Source organism: Phyllostomus hastatus, unplaced genomic scaffold (genome assembly GCF_019186645.2).
Source record: "Phyllostomus hastatus isolate PE091 unplaced genomic scaffold, TTU_PhHast_1.1 phas_contig_16, whole genome shotgun sequence".
Lineage (NCBI taxonomy): Eukaryota > Metazoa > Chordata > Mammalia > Chiroptera > Phyllostomidae > Phyllostomus > Phyllostomus hastatus.
Genome location: NW_025333643.1, coordinates 29,116,444 through 29,137,151, shown reverse-complemented (window position 1 = coordinate 29,137,151; position 20,708 = coordinate 29,116,444). Strand labels below are relative to the sequence as shown.

At 39.2% G+C, this 20,708-nt stretch overlaps 1 protein-coding gene across 22 annotated transcripts in view; it reads left to right on the top strand.

The window, feature by feature from the left end:
• The window catches only part of FOXP1 (forkhead box P1), a 627,100-nt gene that overhangs the window by 283,170 nt on the left and 323,222 nt on the right, over nucleotides 1-20,708 (top strand). For 21 of the 22 annotated variants that reach the window (XM_045832498.1, XM_045832499.1, XM_045832497.1 and 18 more), the window contains one exon: nucleotides 19,983-20,045. The gene's annotated coding sequence lies outside the window, so the exon portion shown is untranslated. Of the gene's footprint in view, nucleotides 1-13,931; nucleotides 14,034-19,982; nucleotides 20,046-20,708 lie in introns of those variants that run through there. The other variant, XM_045832494.1, reaches the window with a different exon arrangement.

Below are 20,708 nucleotides of genomic sequence, written 5' to 3'. Positions count from 1 at the left end.
AGAGGTTGGTTTTTATTCTTTGGTCACTTAAGTTACATCATTTATTGAGTCTGGGGCTGATATTGGCTGGTACCAAGTTTCTTGTTGTAACACCATTACCAAATATACCAAAGATGGGAGGTCACAGGTGTGACACATGACAGCTCTTTGTTTTCAACTGTTTTGGAGGCTGGCTACAAAGTTGAAGATGCTGGAAGTGGGACACATGATGAGATTATTAAAGCTGAAGTTTAGCAGACCACAGGGCCAGGAAAGGGAGTGGCATTAAGGTTCATCTGAGACCTTAATATAAAATTGCCTTATAACTTGAAAGCTTTTTTTCATATGCAGTTTAAATTAGGGTACTATTAGAAGTGAGGGGGGGATAATTGCATTTTTGGTGGATAGTGAATCTCAATTCTTATTTATAAGAAGTCTATTTGATTAAATCCTTATAGCTTCCTTGCTCATTCTGTTTTCTTTTCTCTGTATTATGAACAATAAGGTGATTTTACTTCAAGGGAACATAAGATGTTCTTCTTCAAATTATATCTCACTCATTCACATTAATATCAACCGTGATAACATTTTTTTTATATCTTCAGAGTTGTGAACAAATACTATGCAGATGTGGTCAGTCTGCTTACTTCACCTTGCTGAATGATTTTGGTGGCAAAAGGAACTAAGATTATTTACTAATGGTTGGGGTGGGTGGGAGTGGTAGGGGAAAATGGAGACAGTTGTACTTGAACAACAATAAAAAAAGAGAGAGAAAATTTTTAAAAGATTATTTACTGAGAAGAGTTGGTTTTATGAAGGAACCAAAGAATTGTTGTCATTAACTTTATTATAATCCATCCACTTCATTTGTTCAGGAAGATGTATTAATCTTACACCTGAAACTAATATATTGTATGTCAATTATGTCTCAATTGAACTAGTGATTAGAGCATTACAATAAGATTGAATCATTGCTATAGTAGGATGAACACTATATGCCAGTGGAACAAATAACAGAACATAGATCTCAAGAGAGATTAGAGAAAGGTTCTAGAAGAGCATGGTGTTTGTGCCTGAGATATGTGGGGTAGGTAATTTCTCTAGGAGAAGATGGGGCAGAGTGATGGGTGGTGGAAGGCTGGCTCTGTGTGAAGGCTTGGAGGTGAGTGTGCGGAGTGTGCAGTCACTGTCTGTTGATGGAAGAATGGAAGTGAGGGAACAGGCAGTGGTGAATATCAGAAAGAGCCCTCTGAGTACCTTTGGACATTTCAACTTGGCTTTCTGGGCCTTCAGAAGCTAAAAATGTTCTAAGCGGAGGTGGGACCTGTGTCTGGGAAAGAGTGGCATTAAGCTTTCACATCAATTTGAGATGCATTCAGTATCAAAAATATTAACATGTGGTGAGGAAGCTATCCAGAAATTGAGAAAACTTAGTAAACTTATGTTTTGCAAGATGAGTTTGTCTTCTGTATGGGCATGTTTGAGGAGAACAAAGGCAGGAAAGAGCTTTGAGGAGGCCATGACAGGAGTTCATGCAAGGATGTCATGTGGGCTAGTGAGTCTCAACAGGGATGCAGAAAAGACAATGGAGCTGGCATGGTTGTTGGCTGTGGTGAAGCTGCCGAATTTGCCTCATCTACTGGTGGACAGTGTAACATCACTGAGGGGAGAGCATGTTGGGAGAAGCAGGTGGAGGAAAGGTCTTGGTGACAATGGAGAGCCAGAGTCCCAGGTGGAACCCTGCAGAGGAGAAGACAGCATCACCCTCTTGAGTGCAGCCAACGGACCAAATCAGGAGAGACTGAATACTGAGTGACCTTGGCAGTAGAGATTCAGTGCGTGGTAGGACTGAGGAGGTGTGAGAGGTGAAGAAGGCAGGTCAAGAGTATAGGCAACTCTTTCCAGAACTTTGTGAAAGGGACATGGAACTAAGACAAATGTGCTTATTTCGTTTAATAATAGAGATCTGAAAGTCTCACCAGCATCTTTTACTTAAACCTTACTGAAAATTTTTACAGAGTTTGTTAGATACCTTTCTAACAGCAAGGTGGAGGCTTTTTGGATGTTAAAAAAAAACAAAAAAACAAAAAACAGGCAAGAGGAAGCAGTAGGTTGGATTGTATGGGTCAGAAATTTGTAAGGGAAGGAGCCCCAAACAAAAACAATCACCTCGTCATGATGGTCTGGTTACTTTTGATGTAAATCAAATCAGCTCCATACCACTAAAAAAGCTGAGGTCATTGTGAATGTAAAGCATGCAGTGGTTATTGGAAATAAACGTGCTTGACAAAGATTTTCCATCAAAATATGAAGGTGAGGTAGTAGTGCCCAAGTGCTCTGGTGGCTTCCAGACCCTTCACTTCCACGCAGTACCTTGGTCCCAGGACAAATGTAAGCAACGCAGGCCCTGGAAGTGCCTCAGCCCTCTTTTTGGGTTCAGTGTAATTCTGTCCTTTTTATGAAAGACCTCTCACTCTTGAATTTGTATGTGCTTTCCTAATGGAACACATCTTTATGCTTGGTAATGAAGTTAATTTCTGGTGCCTTTTGTTGTCTTAAGAAGTGAGAAGTGGGGAGGGAATACAGCCTCTCTGTTTTACCTGATGAGGCTTTTACTACTTGACATCCTCCACCTTAGTTTATCTTTAATTTATCTCTAACTGGAACCATTTTGTCCATTAGCTCCATTCTAATTACCTCTCCAAGTGGTCAGATTTACAGGCAACACAGGACAGAGAAAAGCAAAAAATTTGCCTGCTTCTCCTGACATTCAACAGCAGCCTACGTCTAAATAGTGGGAAAGTTTATTTGCTTTTTCTGAGGATGTGCTAAGTGATTTTGCAGTTTCAGTGGTGTGGCCTTCTAGCACTTAGGGCTGCATTTATTAAATAAATTTGTTCTACTCAAGTGTTAAGTGTGTATTATGAAACCTCAAAGCCAATTTTGGTGATTGCAATGTGCAAATATTTTTGAAATTATGTAATTAAATAGGACTTGGCCTGCAAGGTCCACCAAAGTAATTTATTAATTGAATAGTCTGATTTAATTGTATGTTATTTTCACTTATTCATGGAAGTGCCTGCATCTCTTGCAGAGAAAGGAGCCTCTCGTGTGCCTGTCACTGGAGGTGCAGAGGTCTCTTAAAAAAATCTTTAGCACCCAATTAAATATTAAGCAGGAAGAGTAGACTTGTTCCTTCTCTCCCCAAAACTCTGTTTTCATGTCTGAGTCTTATGATTTTAATGGTGAAAGAAAAAAAAATCTTGCTGGGTAGAATTATTTGTAATTCACTCTTTTTATCACTACACTATTTAGAATGAATCACTCTTTTCTTTAATTGTGCCAGTGTACACAGTTATATAAAGTCTGTGCATGGAAAGAGAAGCCCCTTTAAATCAATGTGAGCTACATCAAGCTATGGCTAAAGCCATGCCGTATCTGTTTCCTTAAAATGTCATTTTAAAGGTATTGTGGTTTCAGAGCAGCAGCTGTGACTGAAAAGTATGTAAACTAAGCTGTTCTTGCTCATATCATTTTTATATTCTTATGTCAGACCAGAAGGCTGCTTTAAATTCATTTTTCATTGTGTATTAGTTCTAGAGCCTGGCTTTTTTCCTTCCTTGAGAACATACATTTTTGGGGATGTGTGATATTCAAGCTTATAAGAAAATAACAATTGTAGGGGGAAAAGGTACCAAAGTAGTTTTTTATCTGGATATTATATTTGGGAGAAGAGTAATTTAAAAAGTTAACTCTCACAAAGTAGAAGTTGGGGGCTCGGCATCTGTGTTTTAGGAAATGAAATAATTTAGGCATACTGTATTAAGTCACGTGAAAGGCAGTAACTTTTAGAAACCCAAATTGCTTTCCCAAAAGGAAAATATTTTTTGTTGCTATTAAATATAGTTTATATTGCTACTTTAGAACGGTTTTTGTTCCAGTGGGGCCATTTACTTAAATTCTTAGTTAATATTTCTATATAGAAACGTCTTTGTCTCCAGAGCTTGCCTTTGCAAATTCCCATTTAATATGCGGTTGTGGATAAGTATTTATTCATACCATGTGGTACCCCACACCTGATCAAGTGACGGCATGGCGTCATGTCAGCCAGCAAAATTTTTGAGTGACTTTTGAATAATAGTGGCATAGAAGGGATGGAGGATGGAGGAAACGATAATAATGGGAAACTTTTTTCCTTCCCTATGTATTTCAGCATGTATAATGCCTCAGCTTTGCTGTGGAAATTTGAAACATTAGATAGAGAAATATTCCTTTTCCTAAAGAGTTGTAAAAGCAGAGCAGAAAGCAGGAGCTCTTAGAAATTTCCATGGTAAATATAATTTGATTACATGTGTTGGTAATTTCCCTCTGAGCTCAGGATTTCACTTTAAGAGTTGGTTCATAATGATGTATTTCTTTCCAACTTTTGAAAACAAAGGTGACCCCTGGAATTTGCCCTAAGATTCCACTGATTTGCCTCATAAGCATAGCCTACATATAGATGCTCCAAATGAGGGAAGTGACTTGATGTGGAAGGTGGGCCCATCAGGGGTTGTTATTCTGCTTGTCACAACTCTCTTGTCTTTGTATCCCAGGCTGTGGCTTCTACCAGGGCATAACCTGGCCGGATGGTGTTTGCATTATAGCCTTGGAAAGCAACCTCTCAAAGCATCTGGGGTAATGGCCATTATAGCTAATGGGTACAGCACAGGCATCAGCCATCCAGGATGGGCACTGGGCATAGCACTGGAGCAGGGCACTGGGCAATCCTGCTTTACCTTTGAGGATTCTTGGAAGTTCAGGGTAGTGGCCAAGCCTGTACTCAAATAGCTTGGGGGCAAAGGCATTTTCCAGCCAGTACTCAAGTATGTCAGTCAGTATTTTAACAACTCAACTGGGTGACTGCTGTGTCCGAGTGCCACTCCTTATCCCCACTAGGAGACTGAGGTTTGCAGGAGGGAAGGAGCTTACCAAATCCTAGCTGATAGTGGTGGCTCTAGGAATGGAGACACTCTCCTACCTTCCAGGGAAATGTTCTCTCCAGTCACTTTTCTCTGTTTTACACTAAGGTGTAGAAATATCTCCTTTTCCACTTACTTCAAACCAGAGTTTATTAAAAGGATTTTCTTAAAAATAAAACTGAGAGGAAAAAAAAACAAGATGCCTGAAATACTGATGTGGTTGACTCTAGAGCAGAAAGGTAGTTTATTTGGATTCTAGCATCAGATAATACGATTGATGTTCCCAGCCACCACATTTTCTAATCATTGCTTTTCCACATTTATTGGGAGTCAGAAGCTCTTGTCCCTGCTTTTATCCACACCCACTGCATGGCCTCTCACACCACTGATCCACTCCCCAGGAGGCAGTGGCTGGACTAGACCCCCTCAGAGGTACCTTTCAGCTCTAAAATATGTGTTCTTCTCTCTCATCTGAGATGTTTCCAATCTAAGCCTTACTTTTTCCACTTAAAAGTCTAGATCATTTGCCCTGGCCAGTGTGGCTGAGTTGGTTAGAGCATCGTTCTGTCAATTGGAAGGTCTAGGGTTTGATTCTCAGTCAGGGCACATACCTGGGTTGTGGATTTGGTGCCTGGTTGGGGTGCGTACTAGAGGTCACCAATCAATGCTTCTCTCTGGCACTGATGTTTTTCGCCCTCACTCTTTCCCTCTCTTCCCCCCATCTTTCTCTCAAAAAGAAAAACCAATCAGCATGTCCTTGGGTTAAAAACAAGTTTGGGTCACACAGGTGGTACAGCAGAAATCTGAATTTTGGTCATGAAGACACAATAATTCTCACTTGATCCCCATGTGTTTCTTGAAGGACATCTTTGTCTTTTGTCATTGTTAAAACTTGGTCAAGGACTTTTTGCTAATGTAAGTCTACCATTTCCTATTCTGAATGAGGTTTGCATTTTCCTATTATTATGGTGATTATTATTATTTCTGTCACTGAGAAAGCTACAGCTATGACTAGGTGGTAGTTCTTCTCCCCACCCCATAAAGAAGCTCATAAAAGATTGTATGGCATGGAAAGTGCCATAGCAGTTAAATAGAAGCCTGGTTCATATAAAGAGACTTGTTTCTATATGGAAAATATGAGCCTTTTTTCTTACATGGACCAGGTGTGGATTAGTTCACTGAACCTTTCACCCAGCCATATTCCCGCTTGTAATTCTTCTGAGGTGTAGTTCAGCCAAGTCAAAGAAACATGTTATTAAAGGTGAGCTGAAAGCCACTAAAAAAAAATAAACAAGCTGTTTAAGATCCTAAATCAGTAACAGAATCTATATGCACAGACTTGAAACATGCAAGGAAATATGTCTGAATACCATGGGGTTCTAGGCCGGATGCTCCTCTTGCCTTTTTTGAACATTTCTCCAAAGTCCTTTTTGGTCATGGGTGGATCAAGCAGCTGACACTAAGTTTGAGTTGTAGCTCTTTTGTATTGTAGCTAATGACTTTCCCTCTCCTGAGGTATGGGAGGTGAGATCCTAATCTTAAACCTAGGATTCTTCAGCTAACACTGAGGGAAAAATCAGTATTTTGATTTTTTTTGTACTATGTTCATAAGAAGTTTAAAGTCTGATGTGCGGTTCCTTTCTTTAAACCTGTAGCATGGCGCTTGACTAGATAGTAGTAACAACTATGGAGGTGGCAGGAATAAAGTTTAAGAAGCTTTACTTTTATGTAAGTTCCAGTATCCCTGGTTATAACAATGGTGCTGTCATTTCTTTCTTTTTTTTTAAAATTATTTATTTATTTATTTATTTTAGAGAGGGAAGGGAGGGAGAAAGAGAGAGAGGGAGAAACATCAATGTGCAGTTGCTAGGGGCCGTGGCCTGTAACCCAGGCATGTACCATGGCTGGGAATCGAACCTGCGATACTTTGGTTCGCAGCCCGCACTCAATCCACTGAGCTGCGCCAGCCAGGGCTTTGGTGCTGTCATTTCTTTAGCACTCACCATGTGTCAGGAGTTTTTCTAAGCACTTTTTTTGAAATAATGCATTTATTCCTCAAAAGCACATTTTGGACTATTAAACTCACTTTATGGATGTGCATACTGGGGACAGAGAATGTAAGTAACTTGCTGAAGTTCCCAAGCCTAATAGGAGCAGAGCCAAGTTTTGTAATCAGGCACTTGATTCTATGCTTGTAGGATATGAACTATCCTAAACTATACTGTGCAGTACTATGTGATATAATATTTAGTTTTTATTCGGAGGAGCTGAAGAAAGCATTAAGAAATGAAGATATTAGCCCTGGCTGGCGTAGCTCAGTGGATTGAGTGCAGGCTGCAAACCAAAGTGTTACAGGTTTGATTCCCAGTCAGGGTACATGCCTGGGTTGCAGGCCATGATCCCCAGCAACTGCACATTGATGTTTCTCTCTCTCTCGCTCTCTCTCTCTTTCTCCCTCCCTTCCCTCTCTAAAAATGAAATAAATAAAAACCTTAAAAAAAAGAAATGAAGATATTCATCCTGTACACCCTCAGCCTTGCCTCCTTATCCCCATCTTCCCCATTTAAAAACACTTTTCTGTTTTGGTTGTTTTTACATTGTAGCCCGTTCCAGCTAAGCACTGGGTGTCAGTCATTCACATCCTGTTACACTGCTTCTTCCTTGATTAGCTTAAGCTTTCACTGTGATTGTGGAGAGGCATTTTCTACTTTTAAAGTAATTACAAAAAGCAAAAACAAAGAAGGAGGGAAGTATTTCCAGGGTAGGTTGTCCTGGGCTACCCTTCCTTGGGTAAGTGGTTCCTTCCAAGGGGACCTGGAAACTCCAGTTGTCTGCCATTCAGGAATTTACACTTTGCTGAAGAGAATTGCCCCCACCCCAAGCTTCACACTGGCTGCTTTCCATGACAGAAAAGGGAGGAGTTCAGGCACAGTTTCATCTAGGGAACTTTTGAGTAACTTTGTTCCTTGTAGACCGTATACTAAGCTTATCCAAGTCACCTGCCATTTCAACCATTCTTGTCTTAGGAAATTTAGCCTGCTGAATTGGGGAGGTGGTATCATCTGAGAACTGCCAAGCCAGGCTTCTTCTGCTAGATAGCCCTCCTCCTTTGTCATGTTCCTGGGCTTTCAGTAGAGTTTTGTTGTCATGATGATTAGAGGTTCCCTAGCATCATATTAGCATAGTATCAGAAACCTGTCTAGCCAAGGAGCTGAGAAGGTGGGTTCCACCTCTTTCTAAATTACAGTGGTGTTTTTAGTGGGAAGAAGGGAGGGGTGAGCTTTGGGAAAGCCTAGAGATGGGTCAGAGTTGGGTGTAGAAGGGAGCTTGGATTTTCAAATGGCAGGGAATTCAGAAAGAGGCATGGGAAAGGAAATGGGGTGAAAAGGTGTCAGGAAAAGTTGCATCATCATTTGTCTTTTCTCTGGTGGCCAAAAGGTAAGTTTCTACTTTCAGGTCACTTGCAACCACTGTGGGCTCATAGCTGCCAAGTTTTGCAGTTTAAGGACTAATAAAGTTGGGATGTGGTAAATACTGGGAGACTGTAATTTTTAGGGAAGGACTGTCAGGAGGCCTGCCCAACTTTGCTGACTATGTGAATTGTTTCATTCTCAACTGTCTTTCTTCCTGGGTCAGTGTGCCCAGAGTGAAATTTAACATGGGGCCACCTGGAGTCTCTTCTCTGTGTATCTGGAGGGTTAGCCAGTGCACTTGTTTGTAGTGGGACTAGAGGAGCTAGAATGAGATTCATGCTGGTTAGTGTTACTCTTTCCATATATATTTATTGAACAACTACCATGTGTAGCTACTGTTCTGTACAGGGTACAGCATGCAAAGCAGATGAAGTTCTTGCCTTCATTGAGTTTATATTCTGATATCTTGTCCCAAACCGAACTGCATATAGTCAAATTAATATGACTTGTCTCATCTGTTGCCTAAACTTTCCCAGAAAAATCAACAAAATCAGTTTAGCTTTAGATTGGAGCAGCGAGGAGCCAGATGTGGCCACAGGAAGAATATCTCAGAACTGGCTCCAGCTGTACTAACCTAGGCCTGGGAGGCAGCCATGTGCTGTGTTTGCCAACTGGTGACCAGACAGTAGTGCTGGCTTAAACAATTAGCAGATCCCTAACCCAAGGTCTGGATTTGCTGTGTATGTTCCAGGGTTACCACGGTTGTCTAGACCAGAAGCCTCTCTGGTCCTGGGAAGAAACACCCGGAAGGAAACCAAAAATCAGCCCCTTGAGAATCTAGGCAAGTCCTTCTTATCCTGGAACATGGAGAGGGATGCTGGGGAGGTGGGAAACCATTAACGGCAAGAAAGCAGAAGTATACAAGACATGTGTCATCACCCCTCTTCATCACCAACTGCCAGGCAAACCTGAATTCCCAGTGAAGGCGCGTGCCTGACACAGGGCACCTGCCTCTCACAAGCTCCTTCAGAAAAGCAGAGCACAGAGGCCTGTTGTATCCAGACTGATTTCCATTAAAAGCCTCAATTCCCATCTTTGAAAGCAATTGTATACATACCTACAGACATATTTCTCTGCCTCTCCAAATAAGTATATAAATAAGTGAAATGCCTACCTGCTTGTAGAAGATTCTTTATAAACTACAGAGTTTCTGGTTTAATGTAGCAGGCAGTCTCTGCTAGCATGTGGGAAAATAATGATTTTGCTCATCCATTGTCCAGCAAGCTCTTGACACCACAGTAGTTGCTCACTAAATATTCATGGAATGAGCCAAGGAAGGAAAAATTCCCATGAGCATGCTGACTTTCAAGGAGAGTGATTAAAAATGAGTGCAGTTATTTTGAATAGTAAGTGGGGGAAACAATGCACAATTGAGAGCAAAAACAGAGTAAAGATTTAAGTGAAATACTGTTAGGATTCTTTACTTAAATGTCCACTTCTAGTGCCTGGCTATAACAGAACACACAGAACACTAGAGATGAAGGTTTCAAAGGGATTTCGTCTTGAACCTAAACAGATATCCATGTGGGGACATCTTATCACAGTGAAACCCTTAGAGATTTTTCAGAGTAGTCCCACTCTGAGTAAGTAACAGCAACAACAAAATTGTTGAAGTGGAGAAAAAAATTAAGATACCAGTTTATGTGTAAAAAATCAGCTTTTGCATTCTAAGTGTGTTCATTATGTCCATTTGCTGTGCAGCAGACATAAGTTCTGTGGCACTGGTGTGGGTTGGCCAGGGGGTGGGATAAAGAGGAGGCAGTGACACTGTCTGAGGACAGCCAGATGGCTGCAGCACACATCTTTTGTGTTCTGTTTGCTTCTTAAAGCAGTTGCAGAATTTTGCCCTTGGCGATATTTTCTTCATGCTTGTATGTTCTGCTACGAATTTACTTTTGTCAGAGTACTTTGAAAGAAAAGCCTTGCTCTAAAAAAATTTTTGTACTTAAGTTATAAATTTGTGAAATCAACAGTATGTTCATAAAAGTATTTTAAAATGTTAAGTATGTTAGTAAACGGCAGCAGGATCAGCTTTTCTTAGCACAGGAATTTTGACCATATTTTACGTCAATTCACAGAAAGATTTTTGCAATATTATGAATGTGGAATTGATGATGGATGGATGGATAGAGATAGATAGAATAGATTCATTGTTATTCCAATATAATGAAGCTTATCTGATGAGATATTTTAACTTTTTCTATTACTTACAGCAGGTTCTCATGTTGTGGTTTCCCTATTTGTGTTTTATCATCATGTCTGACTTGGTGATATTTAAGTTAAGTGAGAGTGCTTTTGGGTAGGTTGGTGGGTTTCACCTCTGGGTTTGGTTGGTACTTATTTGAACTGCTTCTCACACCACCATTGAAATTTATATTTATTTCCTACTAAGAGCAAATTATATTTTCTGATCATCATGGCAAGGGATATTTAAGATGTTCTAACTGCTTATGAGGGATATTTTATCACTGAGTGCTTTTAATAAGGAGTTGCTTTGGAGCCATTTTATTTTTCCTGTTGATGGAATGTTTCAGAATAATTTAATGTCCTTTTCACAGTCCCAGTTTCTCTCTGTCTCTTGCTCTTGCTCTAGCTCTAGCTCAAACAAGAGAAGAGCACAACTGTAAGGTCCTTGGGCAATGGTTTATTCTCCTGCTGTGCACAGATTTCCAGTTCTCATTGGAACCTGCAGTCCCTGATGAGAAAACAGGAAGCTTACAGCCCTAACCTTATTGAGATTTCTGCAGGTTTAGTCACAAGTCTGAGGCAACTCCTTCCAATAATGTAGTCACTGTGCGCATCATCTCTGATCAGCTCTTGAAATGTTTTAGTAAGTCTATCTCACAACATTATACGAAGATAATCAGCAGACTTAGAAGGTCCCCATCTGGACTGTAGAGTTCTTTTACTGAAAGATGTTTTGCCTTTTTGAGATAGCTCTCACGTTTCATCATCTGTTCTGCTGAAATGAAGTACATATGAAAAGTCAGTGACTCTGAATCCATCTGTTGTTATTATTTTCCACTGATAATTGGCTTGAACAATAAAATGTCTGTGTCTACAGCCTTTGAAACTGTACACCCTGTTTATTTTTTGGAGGTCTCACTGCAACAACTCCCTCTTCATGCTCTCAAGTTTACAGTGAGTGGTACTTGTATGAGGATGCATCTTTGACTGTGTGCATCAGCATGTGTCACTCAGTTTCTAAAGGTTGCATATGGATTTTTGTCACAGTCCTTGTGTCTGTGTTGTTTGCTGCAGCATCCAGCACTCTTGCAGCAAGGAGCTTATCTGGACCACAATGCTTGGATGCCTTACCTAGATTGTCATCTATTTCAATGTCTTCATTAAAATATTAATTTAGAGTATAGTATCTAATTCCATAGGTATTAGATACTACCTATAATTAGATACTACTTGGTATATTAGGTTGCATTCAAGTTTGCACGATGCAGAGCATTAATACTGGATTCCACTAACAGCACTTCCATTAGCTTGTTCAACCAGTGTGAGATATAGATGAGCAAGGAAGCATAACTACCCACCAGATCTGCCAAAACAGTTATTAGAAGCTCCATTGGAATAGAGAGAAGCTCTTTCACAGTAATCTGCTGATTAAATTTGGTTCTATGGTTTATTTGCATCAAGGGTGGATCACTATCATCTATGAAAGTGGGTTATCTAACACCTTATTTGGAAGGTCATTTCCAGACAACACAGTGAACAGAATAGGTATCCTTAGTTTCTGTGGGAACCCGTCTTAGAGAACTTGGGTTTTATTCTTTGGGACTTTAAGAATCTTTTAATTTTGTTTCTCTTCATGTTATGCCACAATATATGTTTGAAATGGGCTTTTTTGTCTATTTGTATTTTTTTAACTTTTCAGTAATATTCTTTTGCTTTTGTGGCAGATTGATACAGCCAGAAAACAGTGTTGTATTAATACAATAAAACTTGATTTTGTACTAGAAAGCCACCTTATTTCCCCTGAATAACAGCAGAATCACACATTCTCTGAGGCTCTGGAGGATCCTACCCTTTTTAACTCAAACAGTAGTGTAGACACACACTATGGAACCTCAATGTTGGATTTGCCCCCAAAGGACTGTATGGCATCAGATGGAACCCTTTGAACATAGCCTTATTTATGTTTCAAATGAAATCATTCAAACTACTGAAAGTCATTAAAATACCATATTTTTCGGACTATAAGATGCACCCCCCCCCCCAAAATTTGGGAGGAATAATTGTTGTTAATGCTGCTGTTGAGTTCTGTTTACATTTACATTGGTGAAATATTCTGTTCTTTATGTTATTAAATATTTTACCACATTTTTTGCTTCAATTTTTTTCCCTATTTTCCTCCTCTAAAACCTAACTGTGTCTTATGGCTCAAAAAAATACAGGTAAGTATGTTACTAGGACCAACATGTAACCAGAACACATTGTAGAGGGTTAGGGTGAGTGTGCTGACTACACACACTGAGAAAAGGTAGTAGTGAATTACGAGTACCTGCATGTGTTTCCTTGTGCTTAAATTTCTTAGTTCTAAGGATAGATTATGTTGAGATATGGCATATTTTCTGCTGAAATGGAGAATGTTGACTGTAATTACGTTATTTAATTGAAATTATAAGTGGTTAAGCCGTTCAGTTAAAAGCATCTTTTCTAATATATGGGTAAAATGAGTGGTTATGGGTTGATGACACTTGAAAGGCAGACATTTGGGATGTAGTTTTGAACAACTCAAATTATTTTCTTTAAATAATCAGTGAAGTAAGGAGTTTAAATGGCATTTTTTGCTTTATTCTCTTTAATTAGATATGTGTGCAGTGTTATAAATGTTAGTATATATACACGTGTATATGCATGTACATAAATGTGTCTGTATGTCTACTTTATGTATGTACTCTTTTATGCATATATAAAATAGATCTTTCTATAGTTATACATATATAAAATAGATCTTTCTACAGACTCACAAGGATGAGTTTATAATGTGTTAAAGCAGAGAAACGACAGTAATACATTTGACTGAAATTGTTGCTGAAAAATGTGATTGTTTAAAACTGTCACTGAACATCAGAGATCCCAGTGCAGCTCCAGTAAAAGGCCCAGGTATGCGTATGCCCAGTTTTTTTTTGGAGTAGCTGCAGATACAACAGTAGCACCATATCCCCCCTCTGCTCCTTTCCCTAGGAGTCAATTCTTAACTACTAACGAATGCAATTCATTGTAATTGTTATTATAGCAATATAACACTTAACTGTCTCCTGTTTAGTCCTTGTCCCCTGAACAGGCAGTGTCTCCTGTCCCGGAGAGGACAGGTAGAAGGCACAGTGGGAGTCTGATTGAGCCAGTTATTCATTTGCTGAGTGTTTGTGTTTATGCAAAGGGGCCTCTTCCTGCATATTGAATCTAGAGTAAAGCAGTGGCTTTTGTTGTGTTTAGCCCACATACCTCCAGTCCTGCCTCACTCTGCCGCCAGCCCAGCCTAGGAGCCCTGAAAACCCACAGCTTCTAAGCGCCTGGAATTTCTCCCTTACAAACTCTCAACTTTCTTCCCTTGTGTGAAAATTCCCTCTGGGGCCCCAAAGCTTTCTTTCCTCACCATGAACCGGTAAGTGTGTGGGAAGCCAAGGCTGATACTTCTGTTTCGTTTTAAAATGTTAAGAGTCTACTCTGCTGCTCTTCTGGGTGCCTCCTGTCAGTGGTCCCACGAGTTCCTCAGTTGTCACTTGCTGGCTCCTTGAAATTGACAAGTACAGGTGCCTTTAGGAGATGTGACTGACTTCTGGACTGGCAGGGAGGGGCTCCCAGGAACTTGGAGGGTGGAGAAAAAGAAAAAAGAAAGAGAACGGCATTATTATTCTTTGTCCAAACAAATCCTGTTTTGTAACTACCCTGGAGATAATGCTGTCATTGTGTGCTAAAAGGCATCAAGCAGTGTGCAAGAGTGAACTGTAAGGAAGCAGGGCAACTCTGCCACTGGATTGTCCGCACCCGGCCGCTCCTCCTGGCAGGGCAGGTCTGTGCTGGGTAGCAAGTGTTTTCTTCAGTGCAAATGGAACCGACTCTTCATTGATATTAATAGCACACTGGAGATGTTGGCCCTGAAGCTGAGAGAGGCAGTCTGGAGAGAAGGAAATCTGATCTTGCTTTGGGCGGGGTGGTCACGGGGACCTTGGCCCAATGGTCCAGGAGACGTCCATCCAGGCTCAGCCAGCTAATGACATCCTGGTTTCACTGTTTCTTCTAGGAATTTTAATCTTGAGCTGTTTGTTTTCTGGGTCTTTGTGGGGTTTTCTTTGTTTCTGTGCTTCCTTTAGGAATCACCATATCCAGGGGCTAATCCAGTGTTTTTAAAAACCAAATATTTGAAAAAAGACTCAGAAATTGATGAACAATGCACTTAATCATGCGGCAGTATGAAGGTGGAATTCTGCTTTTTTAAAAGAGTGTTATAATTTTGAAAATAAATTACCACAATTAAGAAAGACAAGCCGTGCAAGGAAGCTGTATCCTCTGCAAAGATATTTCAGGGGCTAGGAATTGAGTTCAGAGTCTAAAAGGAGTTTTTTTTTTTACCAGTTAAGTGATGCCTCAGTTTGAGTTACTCTTTTCAACAGAAGAGTGTGCTGTTCCTCCACAGGTTGGAAACTGTAAGAATTTAAATAAAATTTTCTCAACCTTATTAAAATATGTAGGGGCTTGGGTCTTCTTGGGTACAAATTAGTTTAGAGACTTAGAAGCACTTTATTAACAGTGAGGCTGCTGAGGTTTTTAATAATAAAATTATAAATACCCTATCTAATTGTAACTATATGACTTTTATACTTGGTTTTGAAGGGGAAAAATACTTTTTTTGTGAGGAAAAGTAACTCCGTCAGAGCACCTTCTGTGATTAGCGCTATTGTATTCTTAAATTTTGATTGATAGAGATAATAGTTTTCATTTAAAAATACAGACAGGTACTTTAACTTTCCATGACAATAGCTATTTGCATTTCTTTTATCTTTTTGTTTAACATCTGTGGGGGTTGGGATGGATTTGATTATTAACTCTTATTGCACACTAAAGGTAAATTTAAAACAAAGGCTTTGTTAGTGCTTCAAAGAGAAAACAGCAAATATTGTTTTTAGGTTTCAACATTTAAAGGCTGTTAAAGGATACTATAAAATATTTTCACGTGGCCATGCCCAGGGTTTTATATTCTGTAAGGTAGGAGGGTGTTTTTTTCTGAATGAAGTGTGGGCCATTGTGGACTTGATGGGGGGCTGCCAGCCTGAGGGATTCCCTGGTGATCCTCCCTGGGACTGCCTGTACCACATGGCTTACTTTATTTTTAGGATTTTATATTCTTAATAGATGGACCCCAAAGCTAGGTCCTATGATTCAATGAGGGTCCCAGAAGGGGAGGAGAAAGGAAGTCAGATATTCTTGCAGCAGTGGGAGAGGGTCTTGGGGAATGACGGGTCCAAAGTGGTGGATTTCCTTGTTAGCAAAAAATTGGAAACTGTCATAACTGTAAACCAGCAAGCCAGTGCCGTCTACAGGGGCCTCTGGTCCCAGAGGCCAGACCTGCATGGTTTCCTTTCCATTTTTTTTCTTTCCAATCTCCTTTCTCCTTTTTGCCCTGTTTTGCTCTCCCAGTTTCTTCTCCCTTTTTTTGCAAACCTGACTCAAAATGTAGCCTATTTCAAAGTTTTTAGAAGCAGAGCAAAAACACTTTGAGGTTGATTTCTGAGTGAATTTTCTTGAGTGCAGGAAATGAAGTGACCCTTGTATTATAATTTCAGCTTGTCCAATTTTTGTTGATATGCTTTTTTTCCAAGAAATCTTTGATAAACAATACATAAAAACCCACGTGAGTTAAGATTCACTAAAGAGACAATAGGCTCTTGGAAACTGGCCCATTAAGATCTGTTTTCTCTAATGAAGATTATGTCATTTGATTGGAGTATTTGGAAGTATGGGAAGTTTGAACCGTGTTTCTAGACTTCAGGAGAAGGGACTCTCCAGCATGAGAGTAACCACTATACTGCCACCTCTTCCTGGGCCAGGAGGTGGCTATGACCATCCCTACATCCCCAGTGACATGACACACAGTGGGTTCTCCAACATTCGTTGGACTGAGGTGATGACATATGTTGGCCATCCTTCAGTCACTTTTGTACAGTTGTGTAAAATGAAATATAATGCAGAAATTTTGATGTAGAAATCATTTCCTTGAGCTACCATGAAGGAGAGGGAGGGGGGGTATATACATTTAATGGGAAATAAAGTATATATTGTTCATTTGCCCTCTTGTGAGATGAAATCACACCACCACATTTACCTGTAACTTGGTTCCATGTTGGCCATACTATTAGCGCTATGTACTATTTATCACAGAGATTAAATTAGAGACCAATGTGCTTGTAGAAAGTGTTACACTGAAGCACTGTAGTAACCTGAGAGACTTAAAGAGTCCAGTTCCTAATTGTGAGAGGAGTTAGGAAGGTAGAGGAGTTGGAAGGCACATTAACTTTCCTAACCGCAGCTCTGCATTGATGTTTAGGTCAGGGTCCTTATGGTCATCAAATAGCTTCAGGTCAGTAACACTGTCGCAAACAATAGTGAAGGGGACACACACTGAACAAGTCTTGTGTTCACAGAATCTTAAGTGTAGGGAATAGCATAAAGGAAAATAAGTAATTTCTATTAACCATGCCCCTGGTTCACTTTTAAAACCTAAACCAACATGAAACTTAAGAAATATAGGAAAAGAAAAAAAATGCAATTCATATGCTGACAGAATTGTTTTAAGAAGACAAGTGGGCTGGAGGTGAATATTTTTCTTTCTTTCTTTTTTATTTGTTTTTTTTTTTAATCTTAAAAGCTTCACATAATCATTTAGTTTGAATTTTAGCAATCATACTGGCAGTAAGCATTCAGGTAAATATTTGGTAGATTTGATAAGAAAAACAATTGTTTAAAAAAACAGCAAATACAGTTTTGGAAACAGCAGTGTTATACTTTGGGGAAAATGAAATGTAGATTTTTCTCCTGGTTGTTGATTTTTGATTCTTCTGCACCCTAATTGTCTTGTCTAGTATATTGACTCATTTCACTTAATTTAGCCTGATGGTAAACAGCTGTTGAACTATTACTCTTTTCTCAGCAAAGCTAGAAAAAATATCTTTTCGAATATTTTATTTATTTTTAATTACATTTAATTACATTTTAGAGAGAGGAGAAGGTGGGGAAGGTGGGAAGGTGCGGGGAATCTTTTTTTCTTCCTCTCTTCCTCATACTGGTCAAGGCTAGAAAAATATCTTTTAGATTACTTTGCTAATATATACTAAACACTAAAATCAACAAAAAAATAAGTTAATAAGTGGTCAAATATGTGTACATATTAAAATTTATGAAACTTCAAAATGGAAGAAAAGATGGTTTGAATACCACTGCCAGTTTGTATATGTAAGTAAAAATTAAATGTAACCAGTTTTGTACTGCTTTAGTAATATAAGTTGGAAGGTGAAATATATAACTTTGTTATTATGAATCCCCCCAGGGAAAAATTGCACTTGTAATATCTGTGAGGTGAACCAGCTTATATTTTTCACTATCCGCTTATACTATATTGTGTAGAAAGGAGTAGAGAAGCAGACTCAGTACTTACCTGAAAATGTTCTGCAGGTTTGAGCACAGTGCTAGAAATAACTTTGTTTCTAGCACTGTAGGCAAAGTAGGCATTTTCAGCAGTTTTTTAAAATGAAATTTTAATAAGGTCCAGTTGTTTGCCAGGCCTCTATGCTAGCCATCTCATCTTCATTGCAAAGTCTAATATTATAGATCTGACTGCCAAACATGCAAAAATAGATGCAACTCAATAGATAAACACGAAAAGTAGTTTAGAGTACACTCACTAGAAGACATTTCAAGTAAAAGGAGGGAAAAGTGGGTCTTGCCTTGAATTGAGTGAGGTTTGTTAGAATTTGCTTCCTTTCCATTTAAGATGGGATGCAGGGTAGAGATGGAAATTTCGGTGTGTAGTTATCACTATGCCTCCTGTCTAACGAGCTCTTCTGATTTGTGTGGAGTGGGGCTGCTCTGCTGACCTGCACTTTCCCTGCAGGCCCTGACTATCACTGTTCTGTTTCCTTCCCACCATTTCCCTCTGACTGTTCTCACCATCTGAGAAACCAGTCCTGGGGACACACATCAGCAGTAAAGCACACAATTGTCATCTTCAATTTGAATTGTTTTGTGTAAAAACAAAAAGGTTTGGGGCAGGTTGCAAAATAGTAATTTTAAGCCCCAGAACTAGGGTTTTCCCCCACCCAAATGCTGAACATTTATGGTGAAAACCTCCAATTTCCTCTTAGAGTAAACATGAAAATTATGATTTCACTCAGAGCCTGCATTTCTTTCCAATCTTAATGGCAAGAATCTGCATACTCTTGCTTGTGGAAATGTCATAAATTGGCCTTGGATCAATTCCTTAAAGATAGTACACACCAAAGTGCCACTCTCAAATTTTCAGCCCTTGTGAAATGAGATTTAACTCTTCTCAGTGATATTTGCCTTTCCACATTAAAGGCCCACAGCAGAGGGATAAGCAGGGATATAGTCTGTATAAAATTAAAAGCACTTCATTACATATTGTTCTGAAGAGTGAGCAAATGGATATTAGCATTTCAGTAAAATGATATTATATAATTTCACCATCTTAAAAAATTAGATTAGCATGTGGTCAATGGATGTGGAATGAATCCTGTGCCTTGTTGCTAACTTGATCTAAATTAATAAACAAGTGTTTTTCTTTTCACTTGTGCCATATGTGGATCCCAGTTCCACGGGCAGAAAGAGGCAGCTTGTGGTGTTTCTTAAAGGATTACACACTGTTCAGCGTAAGGGAGGATACACAGGCAGGAGCGGATGAGGGAGAAAGAGTGTTTTAGAAAGCTTGATTTCAATTGTTTATTTCATCTGACATGGACCATTTTTATGTAACTTAATTAATCTTGTAGATATATGCTAAGAGGAAAACATTCTGAGAACAGCTTTCATCAACCCCTCTATAACCTGAAATTGTGGTGGTTTTATTCATTTTGAAATGTCCAGAATGGCATAAAGCATCTTGCCTACCAGAGCTAACTCTCTTTGGAAGGAGGAAAAAATAAGCCTCTGCTTTAATGAAAGTAGAGAGGTTGAGGATGTTAACCAAACAGACACATTCAAATAGCAGTCTGGTTTCCAAAAGCAAGGGCCTATGAGTCATGCATTATTCCATGTGAAAATAAATTGATAGACAGCAAATGAGAAAAAGTTATTACACAAAATTTGAAATGTTTCACCTCTGCTTTTTCCATCCAAGTTACTTTTGTTGTCTTGAAGATCTCAAACACATGTGGCCCAGATAAATGGAGATCTTGGGACTTGTTTTTATCAACTCTGAAAGTCACTTGCCAATAAATATAGTTGAGTCCCTTTGTTGTTTTTCTTGAATCTCTCTCAGGCAAAAGAGGTGGTTGCTACTTTCTCTTGACATTCAGATTTTGATGTTCTCTTTTGTTTTCAGGGTAAGAAGTGACCTTTTGAGAAGTGACTGTAACTGAAGATTGCTTTACAGAAGCCAAAAAAGGTAAATGCAAATATGATTAGTGGGATTATATGTAGGGTAGTAGCTGTTACCTTTTAGGCATTTAATTCAGTTCTCTTCTGATCTACATATTTATCAAGTATATGTGTATTTATTTGTGTGTGAGTATGTATGTAGCATATTTTGGGATGTCTTTAAAGAAAAAATTGCCCTTAAGAAAAGGTCCACAGAGTCACATTTTTCCTAAATATCAAACTTTTCCCTTTCGTTGAAGCTAAACTTTTTTGGAGAGTTGGGGTAGAGGGTGTTGAATTGTTAGGTTTAAAGTTACAGAGGAATCTTCACATCACAAAAATGGCGATTTCATAAAATGAACTTGCTACTAACAAGAGTTACGCATGTCAGTGTTCTGAGCTGAAGTGGTGTCATCCAGTTGATGTTCATATGGTGGCTTTATAATCACCTTCTTTCAGAAATTAATAGTCAGGCACCATAGCAACATGCTGCATTGATGTAACTGTTGAGCAGCGTGGGGCAGACCCCTGTGATGTCAGCAATAGGCTGCCTTGTTCTCCTGACCTTGCTTGAAAATCAAATGAGTACTTGATTTTAAAATTAGAAGTTTTCCAAAAGACTAGTGTTGCTTGATGAATTAAAGCTAAATGAATTTTCTCAAGTTCACACTTGGGAGGGGGAACAAAAAGC